This window comes from Polistes fuscatus, unplaced genomic scaffold, assembly GCF_010416935.1.
Source record: "Polistes fuscatus isolate 324 unplaced genomic scaffold, CU_Pfus_HIC Scaffold2, whole genome shotgun sequence".
NCBI classification, from domain to species: Eukaryota; Metazoa; Arthropoda; class Insecta; order Hymenoptera; family Vespidae; genus Polistes; species Polistes fuscatus.
The window spans coordinates 1308402-1328473 of record NW_025113096.1 but is presented as its reverse complement, the minus strand read 5'-3'; the positions used below and the strand labels follow the sequence as shown (position 1 = coordinate 1328473).

General features: G+C 32.1%; 2 long non-coding RNA genes across 2 annotated transcripts in view; both read left to right on the top strand.

Moving 5' to 3' along the window:
* Positions 1-4303, top strand: part of LOC122516620 — a 30797-nt gene extending 26494 nt beyond the window's left edge. Inside the window, exon 3 of the long non-coding RNA XR_006303625.1 lies at positions 4229-4303. This is a non-coding gene — a long non-coding RNA (uncharacterized LOC122516620). The remainder of the gene's footprint in view (positions 1-4228) is intronic.
* A 629-nt stretch (positions 4304-4932) lies between these two features.
* On the top strand, positions 4933-6797 carry LOC122516621. Its single transcript, XR_006303626.1, has 2 exons — positions 4933-5020; positions 6724-6797. It is a non-coding gene; the product is annotated as an uncharacterized LOC122516621 (long non-coding RNA).
* The last annotated feature ends 13275 nt before the right edge of the window (positions 6798-20072 follow it).

Genomic DNA, 20072 nt, shown 5'->3' with positions numbered 1-20072 from the left:
TTATATAAACAAAGTATTTGAATCAGCATACATTTAATAACGTTAGCGAATAATTCGGAAAAAAGAAAACGATTAAAGAAGAAAATAATATAAATATCAAGGAAAAAGCATATTAACAAACACACACGTATACGTATAACAACATATCTAATAACTCAATCGAACCTGAAAAACTTGAACGCAATTAAACAAATGATAAACGATAGTAAATAAGTTGCTAAACGATCTGCAATTTGACACCGAAGAACGTTGAATATAGTTGGGATATTATTTAAAGAACATATTGGTTCGAGGGTGTCATGAGTTATTAAAAGAATAAAATTAATAATAATAAAAATAAAAATGTAAATCCTATTTATCATTACAATTCAAATTATATAAACAAAGTATTTGAATCAACATACATTTAATAACGTTAGCGAATAATTCGAAAGAAAGAAAACGATTAAACAAGAAAATAATATAAATATCAAGGAAAAAGCATATTAACAAACATCTAATAACTCTATCGAACCTGAAAAACATTGAACGCAATTAAACAAATGATAAACGATAGTAAATAAGTTGCTAAACGATCTGCAATTTGACATCGAAGAACGTCGAATATAGTTGGGATATATTTAAAGAACATATTGGTTCGAGGGTGTCATGAGTTATTAAAAGAATAAAATTAATAATAATAAAAATAAAAATGTAAATCCTATTTATCATTACAATTCAAATTATATAAACAAAGTATTGAATCAACATACATTAAGTAACGTTAGCGAATAATTCGAAAGAAAGAAAACGATTAAACAAGAAAATAATATAAATATCAAAGAAAAAGCATATTAACAAACATCTAATAACTCTATCGAACCTGAAAAACATTGAACGCAATTAAACAAATGATAAACGATATTAAATAAGTTGCTAAACGATCTGCAATTTGACACCGAAGAACGTTGAATATAGTTGGGATATTATTTAAAGAACATATAGGTTCGAGGGTGTCATTAGTTGTTAAAAGAATAAAATAAATAATAATAAAAATAAAAATGTAAATCCTATTTATCATTACAATTCAAATTATATAAACAAAGTATTTGAATCAACATACATTTAATAACGTTAGCGAATAATTCTAAAGAAAGAAAACGATTAAACAAGAAAATAATATAAATATCAAGGAAAAAGCATATTAACAAACATCTAATAACTCTATCGAACCTGAAAAACATTGAACGCAATTAAACAAATGATAAACGATAGTAAATAAGTTGCTAAACGATCTGCAATTTGACATCGAAGAACGTCGAATATAGTTGGGATATTATTTAAAGAACATATTGGTTCGAGGGTGTCATGAGTTATTAAAAGAATAAAATTAATAATAAAAAAATAAAAATGTAAATCCTATTTATCATTACAATTCAAATTATATAAACAAAGTATTTGAATCAACATACATTTAATAACGTTAGCGAATAGTTCGAAAGAAAGAAAACGATTAAACAAGAAAATAATATAGATATCAAGGAAAAAGCATATTAACAAACACACACATAACATATCTAATAACTCTATCGAACCTGAAAAACATTGAACGCAATTAAACAAATGATAAACGATAGTTAATAAGTTGCTAAACGATCTGCAATTTGACACCGAAGAACGTTGAATATAGTTGGGATATTATTTAAAGAACATATTGGTGTTCGAGGGTGTCATTAGTTATTAAAAGAATAAAATAAAAAATAATAATAAAAATAAAAATGTAAATCCTATTTATCAAAATAATTCAAATTATATAAACAAAGTATTTGAATCAGCATACATTAAGTAACGTTAGCGAATAATTCTAAAGAAAGAAAACAATTGAACAAGAAAATAATATAAATATCAAGGAAAAGCATATTAACAAACACACACGTAACATATCTAATAACTCTATCGAACCTGAAAACATTGAACGCAATTAAACAAATGATAAACGATAGTAAATAAGTTGCTAAACGATCTGCAATTTGACACCGAAGAACGTCGAATATAGTTGGGTTATTATTTAAAGAACATATTGGTTCGAGGGTGTCATTAGTTGTTAAAAGAATAAAATAAAAATAATAATAAAAATAAAAATGTAAATCTTATTTATCATAATAATTCAAATTATATAAACAAAGTATTGAATCAACATACATTTAGTAAAGTTAGCGAATAATTCGAAAGAAAGTAAACGATTAAACAGGAAAATAATATAAATATCAAGGAAAAAGCATATTAACAAACATCTAATAACTCTATCGAACCTGAAAAACATTGAACGCAATTAAACAAATGATAAACGATAGTAAATAAGTTGCTAAACGATCTGCAATTTGACACCGAAGAACGTTGAATATAGTTGGGATATTATTTAAAGAACATATTGGTTCGAGGGTGTCATTAGTTGTTAAAAGAATAAAATAAATAATAAAAAACAAAAAGAATAATCAAGCAACAAAAAACGAATAAGAAAAATAAATAACAAGAACAAGAACAAGAAGAAGAAGAATAAGATAGTGAGCTAGCGTTAACGCCCTCGATTATTTCTAAGATCTTATCGTACGTTAACACGTCGTTCGATGGAGGTGCGTCATTACTCACGTGGCCACGCAGAATCGAAGATCCTTCCTTCCCTTTGGATACCGATAGACATCGATCGGTTTCTAAAGCTCCATGGTTAGGTCGTATTTTGATATTCGAAGCTGCCGTTGCAGTTCACTTTCCACCTCCTCGTCGTCTTCTTCGTTGTCGTCGTCGTCGTCGATCGGTTTTCTACCTTGTCGGTTCGCCACGGGTGCCAAAAAAAAAAAAAATCTTCCTCATCTCGACCACGAACGCGAACCCGAAACAGGGATGGCGGATACTGAAAGAAGAAGAAGAAGAAGAAGAAGAAGAAGAAGAAGAAGAAGAAGAAGAGCAGAGTAGCTTGAAGAAGGTTGAGACCTGTAGAAAGAGAAAGAGAAAGAGAATGTAACAGAGAGAGAAAGAGAGAGAGAGAGAAGTAAAAGTTTGTTCGAGATGAGACGAGAATGACCGGGGGCAGCGCACGCGAGTCCATAATGATACACCGCGGGCTGAGTGAGTGAGAGAGAGAGAGAGTGGGGGGGAGAATCAAGAGTGGGGGAAGTTAGGCCCCCGAACTGGGCCCGTGTCAGCCGCCCCTCTACGAAACTTTAAGTTCAATGAAAAAAAGAGAGTAGACACACCACTCGTCGGTTGCTCGCGCGAGTCTGCGAACAGGAATTTTTCGCACGAAATTGCATTCGCATTTTTCTCGCTTATTCTCTTTATTCTTATTCTTATTCTTCTTTATTTATTTTCTTCTTCTTCTTCTTCTACTTCTTCTTTTCTCGTATTTGGTTTTTCGTTTTACTCTTTGTCTCTCTTTATCTTTTTCCCTTTCTTCTTTTTTACGTGGCATAAGCCCGCTACCGGCGTCGTTTTCTTAACGATTTTTTAACGATTCCGCGTTATCGAAGAAGTCCGCTGGGCCTTTTCCTTCTTTGCCGGTCGTATTGAGAGCGAATTACTTCATGCTATAGGAATGTAAACTTTACGATAGCATTTATCGTATGTCATTTTATTTGTATACCCGGTATATTCGATTATATTATATTTATCGACGGTTACCTTTTCTTTTTTTTTTCTTTCTTTCGTTAATCGTCAATGTTTCTTCCACGAATATTTTTGCATTTAGTTTTTGATTCGGAAATATATTCTTTGAAAAGTATCATGTGTTAATTTATATATGATAACTATGGGAGTTCTTATTGTTCGCTTATAATTGTATACTGATCAATAAGCGTATCCAATCGGTGATGGGATGAGGAGAAGGGGAAGGTTTATTTTTACATGTAAAATATTACACTACCGCCATTTTTTTTCATATATCGTATAAGGAAAACATTTATGTAATATATGAATCAGATATTTTTAATTAACATTTATCGAATTTAATAGACTTGTCAATAATTCATATCAACAATTCAAACGTTTATTATTCACAATATGACTCGCAAAAAAATTGTCATTTGAAAATAATATCAACGAGTTTTCCAATCGTCTATATTATTAATTAATACTACAACAACAACAAAATATATAAAAAACACTCGATTCCAACTAACTTTTCTTACTTTATTTTTTCTTTTAATCTTTCCCATACACGACGTAGTAAACTTAATCCCGTTTTTCGTAACAGTTTTCTCTTCCCTGCCGCAATTGATGGTGTAAGGGAAGAAAGGAAGAAAGGAGAGAGAGAAAAAAAAGAAGGTGGAAAAAAAGAAGTAGAAGAAAGAGAAAAATAGGGAGCCATTCTCAAGTGCGTCGTTCGTTCGTTCGTTCGTTCTCGTTCATTCGAGAAAGGAAGAAAACGAACGAACAGAGAGAAGGAGAGAAACACTTCTTCTTCTTCTTCTTCTTCTTCTTCTTCTTCTTTCTACGGTGGGAACCCGAAGAAGTTAGTGCTGCCGTTGTTGCCGCCTCTGGCAGAGGAACGGCACAGGAAGAAAAAAGAAAACTCGCTTCTGCGTTCGTATAAGTGAGTGAGCAATAGTGTAAGAAAGAAAAAGAAAGCAAAAGAAAGAAGGGGAACGTAAGAGAGAGAGAGAGAGAGAATGAAAAGAAGAGTTTTGAAGGGACGAGACGAAAAAGGACTGGAGAGGGGTGAAGTGAGGGTGGGTTGGGGGAAGATCAGCTGAGAGATGTAGAAGTTAGGGTGAATCTTTTCGTTGTGAGGGTGGAGGTAAAGAACGAGATGGGGTCCTCTGCATTCCATGCCGGCGGCATAGTAGAAGAAGAAGGAGAAGAAGAAGAAGAAGAAGAAGAGATGTGAGAGATGATGAAAGAGAGAGAGAAAGGAGCGAAAGAGTGATAAAAACAGATGGAAGGTCGAGCGTGGCCGGTCGCGTGGCCAGTGAACGTTTGCGCGTGCGCGGCACATCGGGGCCTGATGCCCCCATCTCAACCGTAGATCCTCGTAAGATCGAGAAGCGTAAGTATTACAACGTTTACACATTCGTTTAATTCGTTTTCCATTGAAATTCGTGATTTATGATTATATTCAATAAAATGGAGATTTATTTTTAAGTAGATAATGTAATTTTGATTTTGTAATTATTTAGGATGGGTTTTTCTTCGAAGTACGTAGTTGTATTGTTTTATTTTTTGATTAGACGAAATTAAACTTATCTTAATAGACTTATTCTTTGCATTGTATCAAGATTATAAAATAACTTATAATATAATCTAATGACGAAGTAACATTAATTTATTCTTTAAAAAAATTTATGTTTATATAGTAAATATAGTTTTATTATTTAATTATTTATAATATTAACTAATCTATTACTTTTCCTTAATTATTTATTTTCTCTCAACATCCTGATGGTTCTTTTTACATTACAAAATGACGTATAATTTTTAATAACTAATTGTTAATATTATTTTGAACATATATATTCAGTATAAAATAACGAGTTGATAAACCAACGCAGTATTTTTATATTATTTAATTAACAAGAGTTCATTTTTATCTATACCGTATATCGAAATATTAATTTATATAAATAAAAGTCAGATAAACAAAATTAAGAATCCTATAAATGAGATTTATAAAATATTTACCGCGTGACCTACTCTCAAATATGCAAGTATTACAAACATATACTTACAAATGAAGAATCACGACAGATGTTGTCTCGATAATCGTTCGAACATTACTGAGAGACTGTATAAACATTTTTAATCTCTTTTCATAAGTCACGTAAGAAAATTTCTTTAAGAAATATCGGAACCGTTTATTTACTTTTAAATAATAATAACGTAACGTTAATATCGAGATCGGATGATTATTAAAATGTATTATTTTTCTTTTGAGAGTAAATTTTCGAAATGATTTCATCGGTGATTGAAATTAATATCAAATATATACGTGTATACGTATGCATGTTAATTACAAAAACTTTATTTAATTATAATAAGTATATCAAATTTCAATTTCATACTTTAACTATTCGTTACTCGCGAATTCATATAATATTACTTGGTTGAAGTTTGTGATTCTGTTTTACTTTTTGATTTTAATTGGTCAGTTTAATTATTTCATATATATATACAAATGTACATATATGGTAGGAAACTCTTAAGAATAATTAACCATATTCGTAAGAGCGAAATGAGTTCTCTGCGTTCCTTCGTATGCGAGGAAGGAGTCTTTCATTCCTGCAACATACGAGACACTTGGTTGCAAGAACTCGAATCGAGGCAAGTGCGCCGGAACTGATCGCAGCATGAACAAACTTTCGTTCTGCCTGTAACGGTGGTCGGCATCTACTTCACTGATAAATTTTTACCGTATAAAACTACACTTGGCACGTGCAAAAGATCTATAGAAAAAAAAAAAAAAAAAAAAAACAAAAGATAAAACGTAAGAATAATTACGAATAAATTAAAGTCTCAAAAATGTCGTGCGTGAAAACCAAAAAAAATTAATACTAATTAAACAATATAACTTTATTATAATAGTAAAAAAAAAGAACAATAAACACAATGTATAGAAGGTATATAAAATAAAATGAAATTTCGAAGAATTCGCGATAAAAACAAACGAGTACCAATTAAAGAATATAACATAATTATATTAATAGAAAAAAGAAACATTGTATAAGGTATATAAAATAAAATAAAATTTCGCAGGTAAAGAAGTATTATCCTCGAAGGTGGGAAAGAAAGAAAAAAAGATGAAAGTTAACGAAGGAAACACGTAGCCAGGTAAGGAAAAAGAAAAGTCATTCTTTGATTGAACACGAAATAAAATAACAATGCATTACTCGATAAAAAAGAAAGAAAGTTGACAATGTGGTAAAGTAAGTAAGTAACTAAAAGTAAATAAGGAAACAACAAAACAAGCAAGGAAGGAAGGAAGGAAGGAAGGTGGAACAGGACAGGTAAGAGAAAAGAAAAAAGGTGAAAGATAAAAAAGAAAAGAGATAAAATAAAAAGATAAGATGGCACGCGTATCGACGTCGAGTGCTGTTATATTTCGTATGATCTTAACAAAAACACGGGTACCAAGAAGAAACGTTTACCGTACTTGGCAAGAAGGTAATGCCGAAACGAGTAACGTCGATGGTACTTACAACGATTACAACGGTACCAAGAGTACTACTACTACTGGGTTCCCCTCCCCCCTAACCCCCTGCTCCTCCCCCTCCCCCTTCCACCTACTCCTCGTTTTACTCTTCCTCAAGATAAAACACCGTATTCGCTAAACGATCGAGTGGTGGTATACACCGAGTGAGGTGAAAACGAAGAAGAAGAAGAAGAAGAAGAAGAAGAAGAAAAAGAAGAAGAAGAAGAACCGGTGTACGCCATGTTCGGTAACTGTCACGTTTACTGGCCCCAACTCAAAATTCTTTTTGACCATGCCGAATAAGCCGATGAAACTTCGATACGAATAATGTTTCTTCTTTTTTTTTCCTCTCTCTCTCTCTCTCTTTCTATCTCAATTTCTATCTCTCTCTTTTTTCTTCCTCTTTTTTATTCATTTCTCTTGTATGTTCCCCGAGACACCCGAGTGATCCTTATTTTTCTTAACATTATTATTATTTTCTTATTTTTATTTTTTTATATTTAACTTTGAAAGTTTTTCTTTCGAGATGTTTTACTTTCTTTTCGAATAAATCCTAATTATTACATTAATTACAGCGTAAGCGTATTATTATTTTATCAGTAATATTTTATTGTTTTTTAGATTCATATTTTTATACATTATTATCTTGATTTCATTTTGTTTATTGAATTTTTAAGTCGAACGTATGAATGATTTTAGAAAATTGTGACGAAGTACATTGAAGTTCGATTGGAATTCATCAATTCAGCATGAAAAATACGCTTTAACATTTTCTAATGAAAGAATACACTCGTTAAACGAAGCCCCATATGTTTCACGTGTTTCTTTAACGCAGGATATACGCTTAATGCGTTAAAAGGAATGAAAAGAAAAAGAAAAGGAAAGAAAAGGAAAATAAGAAAAGGAAAAAAGGAAAGAAAAAAAAAACAAGGAGAGAAAATAGGGAAGCGTTTTATAGGAGTGCAATAACTGTCATGTTTTATGTCGGTCTTACGGTACGAAATACATTCCTCGATAATATATCGTTCATAACGCAACAAAAGTATATTTCACGGTTGAGGAAGAAGACGAGGAAGGAAAATGAAAACGACGACGAATTTATTATCTCGTATGTTCTTTGGCACGCGCTAACATTCGGTAGCGATTTATATTTCACATACATAAATACAAATAAGCGAGGAACTATATACGGGAAGGTAAAAACAGAAGGTAGATCACAAAATGCAAATACACAAATGCATTTATATATTTCTTCTTCTTCGTTTCCACCTCATCCACCTTCACAAACGTATCTTCATTTTCTTCCTCAACTTATATATAAATTAAAAAATGTAAAATATGTGTGTATATATATAAAAAAAAAATAGGAACAACCGGATAGCCGAAAAAGGATTGTGGTAGAGTCCGGTTGTAACCTTGTGTGTGTGTGTGTGTGTCTCGGACGATTTCATTTATAAATCATCGTATGTAAATGGATCCTTTTTGTACTCAGGGTAGGAAGGCTGCTGCATCACGTGCAACACCGCCGTCGTCGTCGCCGTCGCCTTCCTTAGGTTCCCCTCAAGGTCGAAAAGTAGCAAAAGACTTAAGAGAAATCGGAGTGTGACGGTAGTGAATTGAAAGGAGAACGCACGCGCGAGCGCGCGCTCATGCAAGAAAAGAACTCGAAGAAAACAAGGAGACATAAAAATAAAAATAAAATAAATATAAAAATCAAATAAAATCAAATAAAGAAAGGAGAGAAAAAGTGGGTGGAAGAAAATAATAAAAAAAGAAAAAAGGTTTTAATTTTCGAGTGTCCCTTTTCAAAGGACCTCTCTCTCTCTCTCTGTGGTTTCAGGGTTTTTAAGTACGACTCCCTTTGGAAAGGGCTATTGTTTATTCTGCCACGCACGCGCTGCATCGACGTGTGTACTAACGCGATGAGATAAAGAGGATGAGGAAGAAGATGAAAGGAGAGGGGGAGAGAACGAGAGGGAGAACGGGGGGAGAAGGAGGGGGAGGAGACGAAGAAGAAGAAGAAGAAGAAGAAGAAGAAGAAACAACGAGAGAGGCGTTTATTCTCGTCAGGCTCGAACGGATCGGGAACGAGCGTACGCCGTTTGTAGGTTCGTGTGCCACGGGGCCAGTGGGGCCCCATTCTCACGTGCGCTCGCGCGAGCCCCGTATACTAAAGTAGGAATGGGGGAGGGGGAAACCGCGAAGTATGTAAGCATCGTCAGGCTCTGGCAAAGGAAACACGCGCGCACGCACCCTACATTCGATTTCAAAGTCTTTCCTTCTACTTGTTTTCTTATCGATTGTGACATTATTTTTTTCGATCAACGAATTAAATATTCTGCGTTGTGTTCGTATGGTTTTTAATATGATTATTATTGTTCGTTTTTGATATTATATTAATTATCGTGTATATTAATGTTAATTAGTGATATTGGATAACGATTAGAATAGTTATGGTTGTACGATTATAATTATATATTTGTATGATGTTTAATTATTATAGGGCTTAATCAAAAAAGATCGTACATTTTTAAATTATTATTTGCAAAGTAGATTTTACAAAAGACAATTAATTATGTAGTTTATTGGTTGTATTATTTGTATTATTACTGTGTTTTATTATATAATTAATTATCGCAATATCATTATATATTTGTATAACATTTTTTAATAATACTATTAATTATATTATTCGAATGAAATTTGGTTGCGACACACAATTAGATGGAATATATTCGTTAATATGTAATTTGTATAAACATTAGTTTATTTGTACGTATTTTCATACGTAATTACGGGAGAAGAAAGCCCGGGCACACGTTGGCGAGCAAAAAGGAAGTAGAAAAAAACATTGGAGCTCTTCTGAACTAGCAGGCAGACGGACGGATGGACCACCTTCTGCATCCTCGGACTTTTTCCTTGCTCTCCGGTCTTTTGCCTTTCTCTCTCTCTCTCTTTCTCTTTTCTTTTTCTTTCTTCCATCCTGGTTCCTCTCTTAATAATAATTGCACTGCCGAAACCTGTCCGGTTTATATTCCGGCACTACTACTACGTCAGGTTGAACGCCGGTGTGTTTCTTTTCCGATGCAAGTCCGTTGCCGCTCGTTACCGTTGCATCCTTCCTCCTCCTCCTCCTCCTCCTCCTCCCGTCTTCCATTCGGACGGTGGGGTGCATGCTGCCTCGTTGCACCTCATTGCTGTCCATTTGCGCATCGATAATTAACGCATTCTCTTTCTTACTTCTTTTTAAAATGGAGCTCCCGTTCGAGCGAAAGTCGTGCGTATACTTTTTAGACGAAAGTATTCGCCAAACGAAAATACCAACTTACGAGAATGTACAACGAATATTATATACGATTTGTTTTATTTTATAACGATTTTTTCTTCTTTTCTCTATCGATTTTCTATATATTCGTTATTTTTTTAATTTATTATATATAAGATACTAGTAAGTTACCTCGAATGCATTTTTCGATATGATTGACAAAATGTATAATAATTGGAAATTTAATGATTATTTACGAAATTATTTGAGATATTTATAAACTTGTATTGGTTTTATATAAAAATATATATATTATTATTTTAGTGACACAATCCTGACGCATTTGTTCGTTCGAAGAACTCTCCCAATAAATTTGAGCTTCAGTTGTTTAATAAAAAGTCGAGAGAGGCCCGGGATTCGAACCCAGGATCTTTCGCATACCAAAAGAACGCTCTACCACTTGAGCCACGAAGACCTGTATAAAAATATACATATGTAAGTTTATGTGTACGTGTTAATTTAATAAAATAATAAAATGAACGAAAGGATTGATCATAATTTTATAGGAAAAAAGAAAATAAAAGATTAGTTGCATCGGAATTTTCAAAATGAAGTTCTATTTTTACCATCGAGTATTAGAGTTTTGTTTATTGACATCATGAACGATCATTTAAATTAGTTTTTCAAGAGAATAAGTATGGTAGTGCATCGAAAATATGATTTTGAGTCAGCAAATCTGTAGTAATCATGCAATACGTATTCAAAAGGGGATGTTAGTTGATCGGTGAAAACTGTATCAAGTTAGACGATCTACGATAAGAATAACTAATTGTGTCGGTAGATTCAGATTTAATTGAACCTTCGAAAATGAACGTCGTATCATTATAAATAACGATCGTGACTTTCGTTATTGATCCTTATTGCCAATATTTATCGTAGATCTATCATTCTAAAATAATACTTTAATAATATTGTATAAAAATATATTACTTCAGATATGTGTATTTTTATTAGTATCGTTCATTTTTTCAAATTGTAACGTCATTTTTTGTTCTCTGTGATTAAAAATTCGTTGCGTTAAAATAAAATAATAAACGACAAATTGATTTTTATTTATATCAACAATATTATAATTATCTATATAAATCCCAATAGAGATTATCGTGTCTGATTTATTAAATAACATTTTACAAGATATGAACGATGATGATGATGATAATAATAATAATAATAATACACAATAAAAAAATAATACAATAGTTTGTTAAAATTTTATGTACCTACATATTTCAAAACTGATTCATAAAACATTTCTAACAATATATATATCTTCATTTATCTTAGAAAAACCACAAAATCATATGATTTTTATAATCGCACCATGACTATAACAAGGCAGAAAGAGAGAGAGAGAGAGAATGAGCCCAAAAAGACAGGTACTATTTGATCTTTCTTTCTCATGTATCTTTCTTTTTGTGTATTTCGATCAATAGATAGAAAATAAGAGGGAAAGAATCTATAGAGACTTAGATTTTATAATATATTAGAAGAAGGAAAATTTTAGGCGTTTTTGAATCAGAAATGTAAGAAAGTTTTTTGTAAAAGGTAGAAAAGTATGGTGTGAGAAGAGGTCAAGGGACTAAGAATATACGAAGAATAATCGATATCCTATTGAACAGAGAAGGACAACGGATCGGTAATACGGAATCGGTTTTTCTTTCCTGGATCCTTTCTTTATCGTCGCCATAGTCGGTCTTTTACCCATTCTTTTACAATTTTCGGTTTCCCGTTAAAAGTATTCAGACATATTTCCATTTGAACGTTCAATCTTCCGGAATATCTTTCCAAAGTGTCTTTCATTTTTCTTTCGTAATGGTGAGGGTTGAGAAGGGATAAGGGGGAGAGGGAGGAGTTAGACATTTTGTAGGTGCTTGAGAGGGGGTAGGGGAGATAGGCGGGTTGAAATACAAAGACTCGTGCTGAATGGTTGTGTTGGTCAATGCCGAGACGTGAGATTCTCTGGGGTTCTTGAATGAATGCTCGAAGAATAGGACTCAACAAGCCAAGTAGTCCTGAGGGTGGAACGCAACGAACGAGCTAGGGGGAAAGTAGGGAAGTAAAAAATGAACTAGGAAGAAGGAGTATTCAAGGTCATTCGTGTTTCGACGAAATCGTACGTACTCATTGGGTTAGAAGTACTATTTCGTTAGCATTTTTCTTATTATTTTTCTTTCAACGAATGTATATAGAACGGTGACACCTCTCCTCTCCTTCTTCACGAATCGAATACTGCAATAATATTTTTTTAGGAACTTACAAAAATTCGGTACCACCATGACCACTGAGATTTTTCGTTTTTCTCGCGGGCCTGTCTCGTCTCGTCTTAAGGAATAACATCGTTGAAAATTTTCTAAGCAAATCTCATCGAGCATGGGGTAAACAACGTATCGAATCATTTTGAACAAATTTTCAGAAACTAAGGATCCCCTCCTCCCCGCTTTATATTTTTTTCCTTTCTCTTATTCGTATATGTTTTTTTTTTTTTTTTTGCTTTCACGTAGCCCCTTTGTCGCGTTTGTTCTTTCTCGTGCGGATCATCTATACGTTCACTCGGCGTAACCCGTTGAACGTAATTAATTATACTCTTGATCGTTATTAACGACGTCATCTTGATGATAGGGAACGTTATTGCTTCCTTGATTAACTTGGCAGACGTTACATCATTTTTACATATCTACTTTATTGCACCTATCTACCTACCTACATGCATACGTACATACATACGTACATAAATTGGCTTATTATTTTTTCTACCTTCAATTTATCTTTTAAAAAATATTTTTATCCATATTGAAGTTAAATTTATATATATATTTAAGTTATATGAAGTATATATTTTTTATTTTTTATATATATTTTTTTTAGTATTTATAGTAGTTTTTTATATTTTTTAGTAGTTTATATGTATATATATTATGTGATACCATTTGTGTGCGAGTGATAAAAAGTGTCGTAGTAGATTAGATTGTTTTTTTTTTTTTTTATAACGCTACGATTTATAAAAATTAATGATACTTTAAAATACTCAATCAACTATATACACGTTTAGATTTTTCTTGGTGGGAAAATATAATTCGTTTCGGACGAAACAATAGAATCTTTTTCGAAGTTCCTTCTCCGTAGGGAGTCCGAATCGTTGGATCTAACGATGCGATCGAGGAAAAAAATAATAATAAAAAAAAAAACAAAAAAACATCTCGTTACCACATCGCTAATTGCTTTCTAATCGTCGATTCAATCAATGATCGGAAACGCGAGATGAGATAATGAGAAAAAGAAAAAAGAAAAATAAAAAATAATAAAAAAGAATTTAGGTGATGCGACTAGGGCAAAATGATTCTCCAATCTATATTCGTCTACTCTGTTTCGAAGGAACCTAATCACGCTTTTGGTAAAACTTGATATAAAACCTAGGGAAGAAGGGATCGTTAAAGGGATCATTATTAAACGTAGTCGCGTTCGTATATCTCTTTGCCCACCTGGAGAAAGGACTCCTTCTTGGAGGTAACAAAAAATGCGTACGTCCAAGTAAGAGAGGGATAAAATAAGAAGAGAAAAAAAAAAGGAAATGGGAAGGAAGAGGGTAGCTTGACGACGACGATGAAGGACAAAAAGTGGGTTAGAAAGATCAAGGAGAAACGATGTATCTCTCTACCTTTACTTTTATCTTTCTCTCTCTCTCTCTCTCTCGTTTCTTATATCTTTCTATATCTTTCTTTCTCTTATTCATGCATCCTAAAACTTTCCATAGAATGATCTTCAAGAAAGATCGGTTAAATCGTATATAACTTTGTCTGTCTAGCTCCCACGCTCTCTCTCTCTCTCTCTCTCTCTTTCTCGTATATTTTTTTATTATATTTATCAGGCAGGAAGTGACTACAAATATTTGCGGTCTTCGCTCGGTTTCTTACGATCATATTCTCGATTGAATTTTTTCTATCAGACTGGAGCTCGATTGTACGCGCGTGACGTAATCTTATTGACTGTTACACTTCCCTTGATGATTTTTATTCGATCTTTACTTTTACGTCTTAGATATTCCCTCTTTTTTCTTTTTCTACCTGTTCTTTTTTCTCTCATCATTCTACCACAATTTCGTTTACAAATCCGTCTCTTAAAGTTTTATATATGTATTACATTAATACTTTTATAATTTTTTATAATTTTTTTTTTTATAATTAATATATTACATTAATATATTATATATATTCAATAACAATATTTATTCCATTTAAAAAGAATTTTCATTCGTTTTCTTATTGTTTTTTAAACTTGTAAAGATATAATATTTTATAATAAAATAATACAATATTATAGAGTTCGTGACTTTTTTAAATTATATTTAAATAATAATTATTAATAATTATATTTAATATTATATTTTAATAATTATAATTTATTAAATTTTTTTAATTTAAATATTTAATATTATATTTAATAATTATATTTAAATAATAATATAATAATAACTAATAATTATATTTAAATATATCTAATATAATAATTACATTTAGAAATATTAAATAATTAATATTTCTAATATAATTTCAATTATGCAATTTGTAACACAATAAACATGCCAACTTTTGATTCATTCTAATATAACATAAAATATTTTTCTAATGTTCTCCTAGAAAAATTTCTTCCTTTATTTACATATTATTTTGTTATTCTTAAATTTGCCATAGAGTATTTTCTAAAGAGGGACGGTGGGGGGGGGAGGGGAGAGAATAAAAAAAAGAAGAAAAAGTTCGTTTTGAATCACGAGGTGTATCACGAAAGAGTAATGTCGGTGCAAAGGTAATAAGTAAGCGCGTTCACGGCGAGACGTCCTAATGCGAGCCCTAAATATACACGTTGATCCTCTTGGAAGGGAGGGGAGGAGGCTCATGAACGCGCCTTTATGAAGAAGAGCACGTAGATTGATGAAAAGAAGCACGGAAGCTTAATTGGTCTCTGACACGCCAACGAATTTACGATAGAACTTTATTCGAATGCATCGAATATTTTCAACACCGCCCTCCCCCACCCCATAACCCCTTATCACCTCTCCCCCGTCCCTCTACCACCATATCATTTACGTATTACTTTATCCGATCGAATAATATTTTTCAATCGATGAAGATTGGTTGGCACAGCATTTTTTTTTTAAAAAGAAATCCTTTTGTCAACAATTCAATATATCGTATAAGAAAGGAAAGAAAGAAAATTAAAGATTACTTTTATTATATAATATATTCAACCGTTATTGCAACCGTTTATCAAATAATAATAATTTAACAAAAAAAAATAATAAATCCAATTTATAACGTGATCCAAAAAAAACGGGTTAACGATTCGAATAGTATATTTATTTTTTTTTTTAATGCTTTATCCGAACGTCATGAAATATTTTTATTTTCTCTCTCTCTCTCTCTCTCTCTCTTTCCGTCTGTCTCGTTTATTCTTTGAAGTATCCAGCAGTGCATCCAACGGAGTTAGTAGTATCCCAAGTTCTAAAGGTTCTTTCGATCAAAAGGAGAATTTAACGAGACTGAGTAATTCAACGCGTAATAGACGGGTTTTCCGCAACAAAGAGAGATGCAGAAAAAGAGAAGGACAATATATAATATAATGCGAATGTTCTCTCTCTCTCTTTCTTTCTCTCTCTCTTTCTTTCTCTCTCTCTCTCTCTCTTTCTCTCTCTTTATCTCTTTCTCTCTTTTCTCCCACTACGTGTTAAGAGATGAAAGGACGAGCCACGGTAATTGAAGTTAAACGAGACACCCATCCATTCATGGACAATATCCACCATAACAATGAAGCTGACTCTTCCATGAACGGACGTCTCAACATGACGGACAATGGCACTGTCGGAGTTATACTACATGTTCTACAGTGTTATATGTCGTAACACACCAAACTTGCACCGGAAACTTCTAAGCTTCGTACGCTAAAAAAAACCTATTCTACGATTCTTAATTCCCCCATATATGAGATATACAACCTTTTTACTTTTACTAGAGATTTTTCTAGGGACACGTTTCTTCTCTCTACGATTTATTATTTTCGGGGGATGTTATTTCTTGTGTTACTTTTTTTTTTTTATTTATCTCGTCGAACGCGTTTTAAGAAAAGAAGATAAAAATAAATAATTGGAAACCTTCGATAATTGAATCGAGAATCTAAAATCATTAAAACATTTGACTATGGTAAACTTTGATATGCATTATACAGTTTGTATACAGGGATGCATTTTTTGCGAAAATATAATTCAATAATAACTAAATTAAATTTCATTATATATTAAAACAATATTATTTATTTTTTCAAGTTATTTATATTTTAAAACAAATTGATATTATAAATATTAACAATGTAATAAGAAGAACGTCTGTAAGCCTTCACAATTAGCCCAGGCGTTTAATTACAATTTATTTAACGAATATTTTGTTGGAAAACAGAGATAAGTATAAAAAATGTCGAGGTATTTGGAAATGAAGAGATAAGTCATCGATCGTTTTGCGACGAAAATTACACCCTTCCATTATTTTTTTTTTTTTAATTATTGTTATATTTTAACGTGTACGGTAGTATAAGGGTCCCGAGATTGTTCGAATGGCTACTCGAGCAGAGATTGAAAGCGAATACCGGCGCTCGAAGCTATATCTCAGGTGTTATACGCATCGTACATACATTATGTTCCATCTTCTCGGATGGTTTTAAAGATCCCAAAGGCGTTCGCGGTTCGTTAGGTCGCCTATGTAAGGGCAACTGTCGTCGATCATTCTTACCACGGAGCTGCGAGAATAATTTTTGGACGTCCATAAAGAGACCCCACCAATTGCCCCAAGCTGAAATATACATTATTCAGGAACAATGAAATCCTTAGTGTGGCTGTAATTATCGTAAGACCCGTTTGAACGATGCTTCCTGCTTACGACTACCACATTCGAATTTTACTTTTACGTACGTATGTATAATATTGGGTTCGATGAGAATAATGGTTGAAAAAAAAGGTTCAAATATTTTGCATTATCTTGCATTCTCACGTACGATACTGTAAAAATTAATGAAGTAAATTTTTCGTCATGTAATTTCAAGTTGATATATGCGTACGTACGGTGCAATTGATCTTACGATTTTTATTGTAATATTTAATTAAATTAATTCAATAAATTAATCATTAAAACATTTAACTATGGTAAACTTTGATATGCACCAATCGTAATTATACAGTTTGTATTCGGGGATGCATTTTTGCGAAAATATAATTCAATAATAACTAAATTACATTTCATTATATATATTAAAATTAATTAATTAACAATTAATTAATTAATTAACAATTAATTACTATTAATTATTATAAAAAATTATTATAAAAATGTACAGAGTTTTTTGTTACAAAGCTTAATATTATATTTTACTAATACGTTTATACAGATGTTTCAATTGAATCAATTAATTTTTAATCATATATGAATTTTTATTATATTCGGACAAAAATAAAGATAAGAAATCTCGTACGAGTTTTTGCGATAAGAAGGGGAGTCATTTACGACTTAGGTTTATTAAATTACGGTGAATTTTTACGATCGTGCAACGTGGAAATTGTTTTGTCCTCGAGATAGTTTGAACAAAACCCCATAATAAAGATCGGAAAGATGACGGGATTGATACTCCAGTTCGAAAGCAGCAGGGACGAAACATCCTGCGGGCGACTTACCCCCCTCGTACCTTTCTATCGTGGAAAAAAGGATTTAAAAATCTCGCGTCCGTAAAGATCAGGATCTCAACCTGACCGATTTTACTTTTGATCGTGAAACAAAAGTGATATCCTATGTTCTTCTTTTGGTTAGAGAACAGCATGACGTACTCTACTGGTGGACTGCGATCGAATTTCTACGGATGACCGATGGCCAACCGGTTGACATCGGTTCCTGACAGTCCACAGTTTTTCCGTAGATCGGTTGTTGACCACGGATAACATCTACGAGGACAACCGTCCCTTTTTCACATATTTTTCTTTCCCTTTTTTTTATTATCTTCCCTTCGTATTTGTCTTGAAAACATCTTTATAAGTTTGATACTTCGAGATATTTCACATATCTTATTCCAAGACAAAGTAATCTTGTCTGCAGTCAGATCGTTAGATTTCGATTAGATTCAATGATACTTCATTTTTCATTTTAAACGTTGGGTCTTACCGATTTTGGGTCCCTCAGAGAGTAAAATCGTTATTAATATCGATTATGATCGTCTTTTGGTGTAATAATCATCGATTAACAATCTAATAAATTGCTTTGTTATTTAAATTAATAAATGTAAAACAACTTTACGATATCTCGACGAAACAAAAATTTTCCTTACAATTTATCGTGATCTAGATATATCGAAACTATTGCAAACAAAAAATAAAGCAAATTATAAATAAATTGACGATTCTTTGATATATTTCAAACGTAATAAAAACGTCATGAAGCACGTGAAGAAAACGATTCGAAATTCGTTTTAACCAAACGCGGTTTGATAAGTCCCAAATTTAGTGATATTGTACACAGTATATTTTAATTCGAACGAGATAAAGATGAAAAAAGAGTGAAAAACACTATGATATAGAATTTGAATAACTTTAAGAAAAATGAGACGCAAACGTCGCGTGCATTCCATTGCACGGGTTCGTCTGAATAATCTGATTGGTCAGTTCGAATCGGAGCCCTTCTTCTCGGGTAGAGGGCCCTCTTTTCATCCATTTGAAATTTCCATTTTAGATTTACGATTGGTTAGAAATTTTTTGGGAAGTGAAAAAATCAGCGAATCAAACGATTCCAATTGTACCAATGGAAAAGTACGAAGAAAAATATAACGAATGGCAAGTAAAGAAGAACGTTATTGGACGAGACTAATATTCCAAGATTCTCCATACATTTCCATGTGTTTGTGGGTGGTCGTCAAGGAGTATAAGCTTTATCCCCTTTCCTTCTTTGCTCCTTCCATTTTATTTCCTTTTTTCCGTTCTTGAGGGAGGAAACATCAGGATTCCCCCATCTTTCGGAAGAATTTAGCGTGCGACCGCACAAGATGGGACACTGAGATACGATTGTGGTTGGATCGATTCCAACCCTAAGTAGCCATTGGAAATTCTACCGGTTCATTGGATAATATCGAGAAAGAAACTCATCTCATTTCACTTTTAGTTTTTCTTTCCATTTTTTTTTCTATTTTCATTTTATTTTTTCTAGATTCGCGTGCTCGCACGTATTGTTTGTACGATTACGTATTGTATTGATATTTGTTATATCATTAATTGAAATTTATCATTTTATTAGGGTAAATCGAAAGTTCGTGCGTTTAATTGCGTTTTGAAGTTTTATTTTGAATGGGAGAGAGAGGGGAGAATTGTTTTTATAAAATTTACGTTGGAAATATTCATTTCAAAATAAACACGAACTGTTCACTTTAATATTACAAAAATGAGCTCGTTCGAAATAGTTTGCAATTATTGAAAAATTATTATTGTTTAAAAATATTAATTATTAATTATATTATAATTATATAAAATAAAATAAAATATTATATAATTATTTAGATGTATATATAAATTTA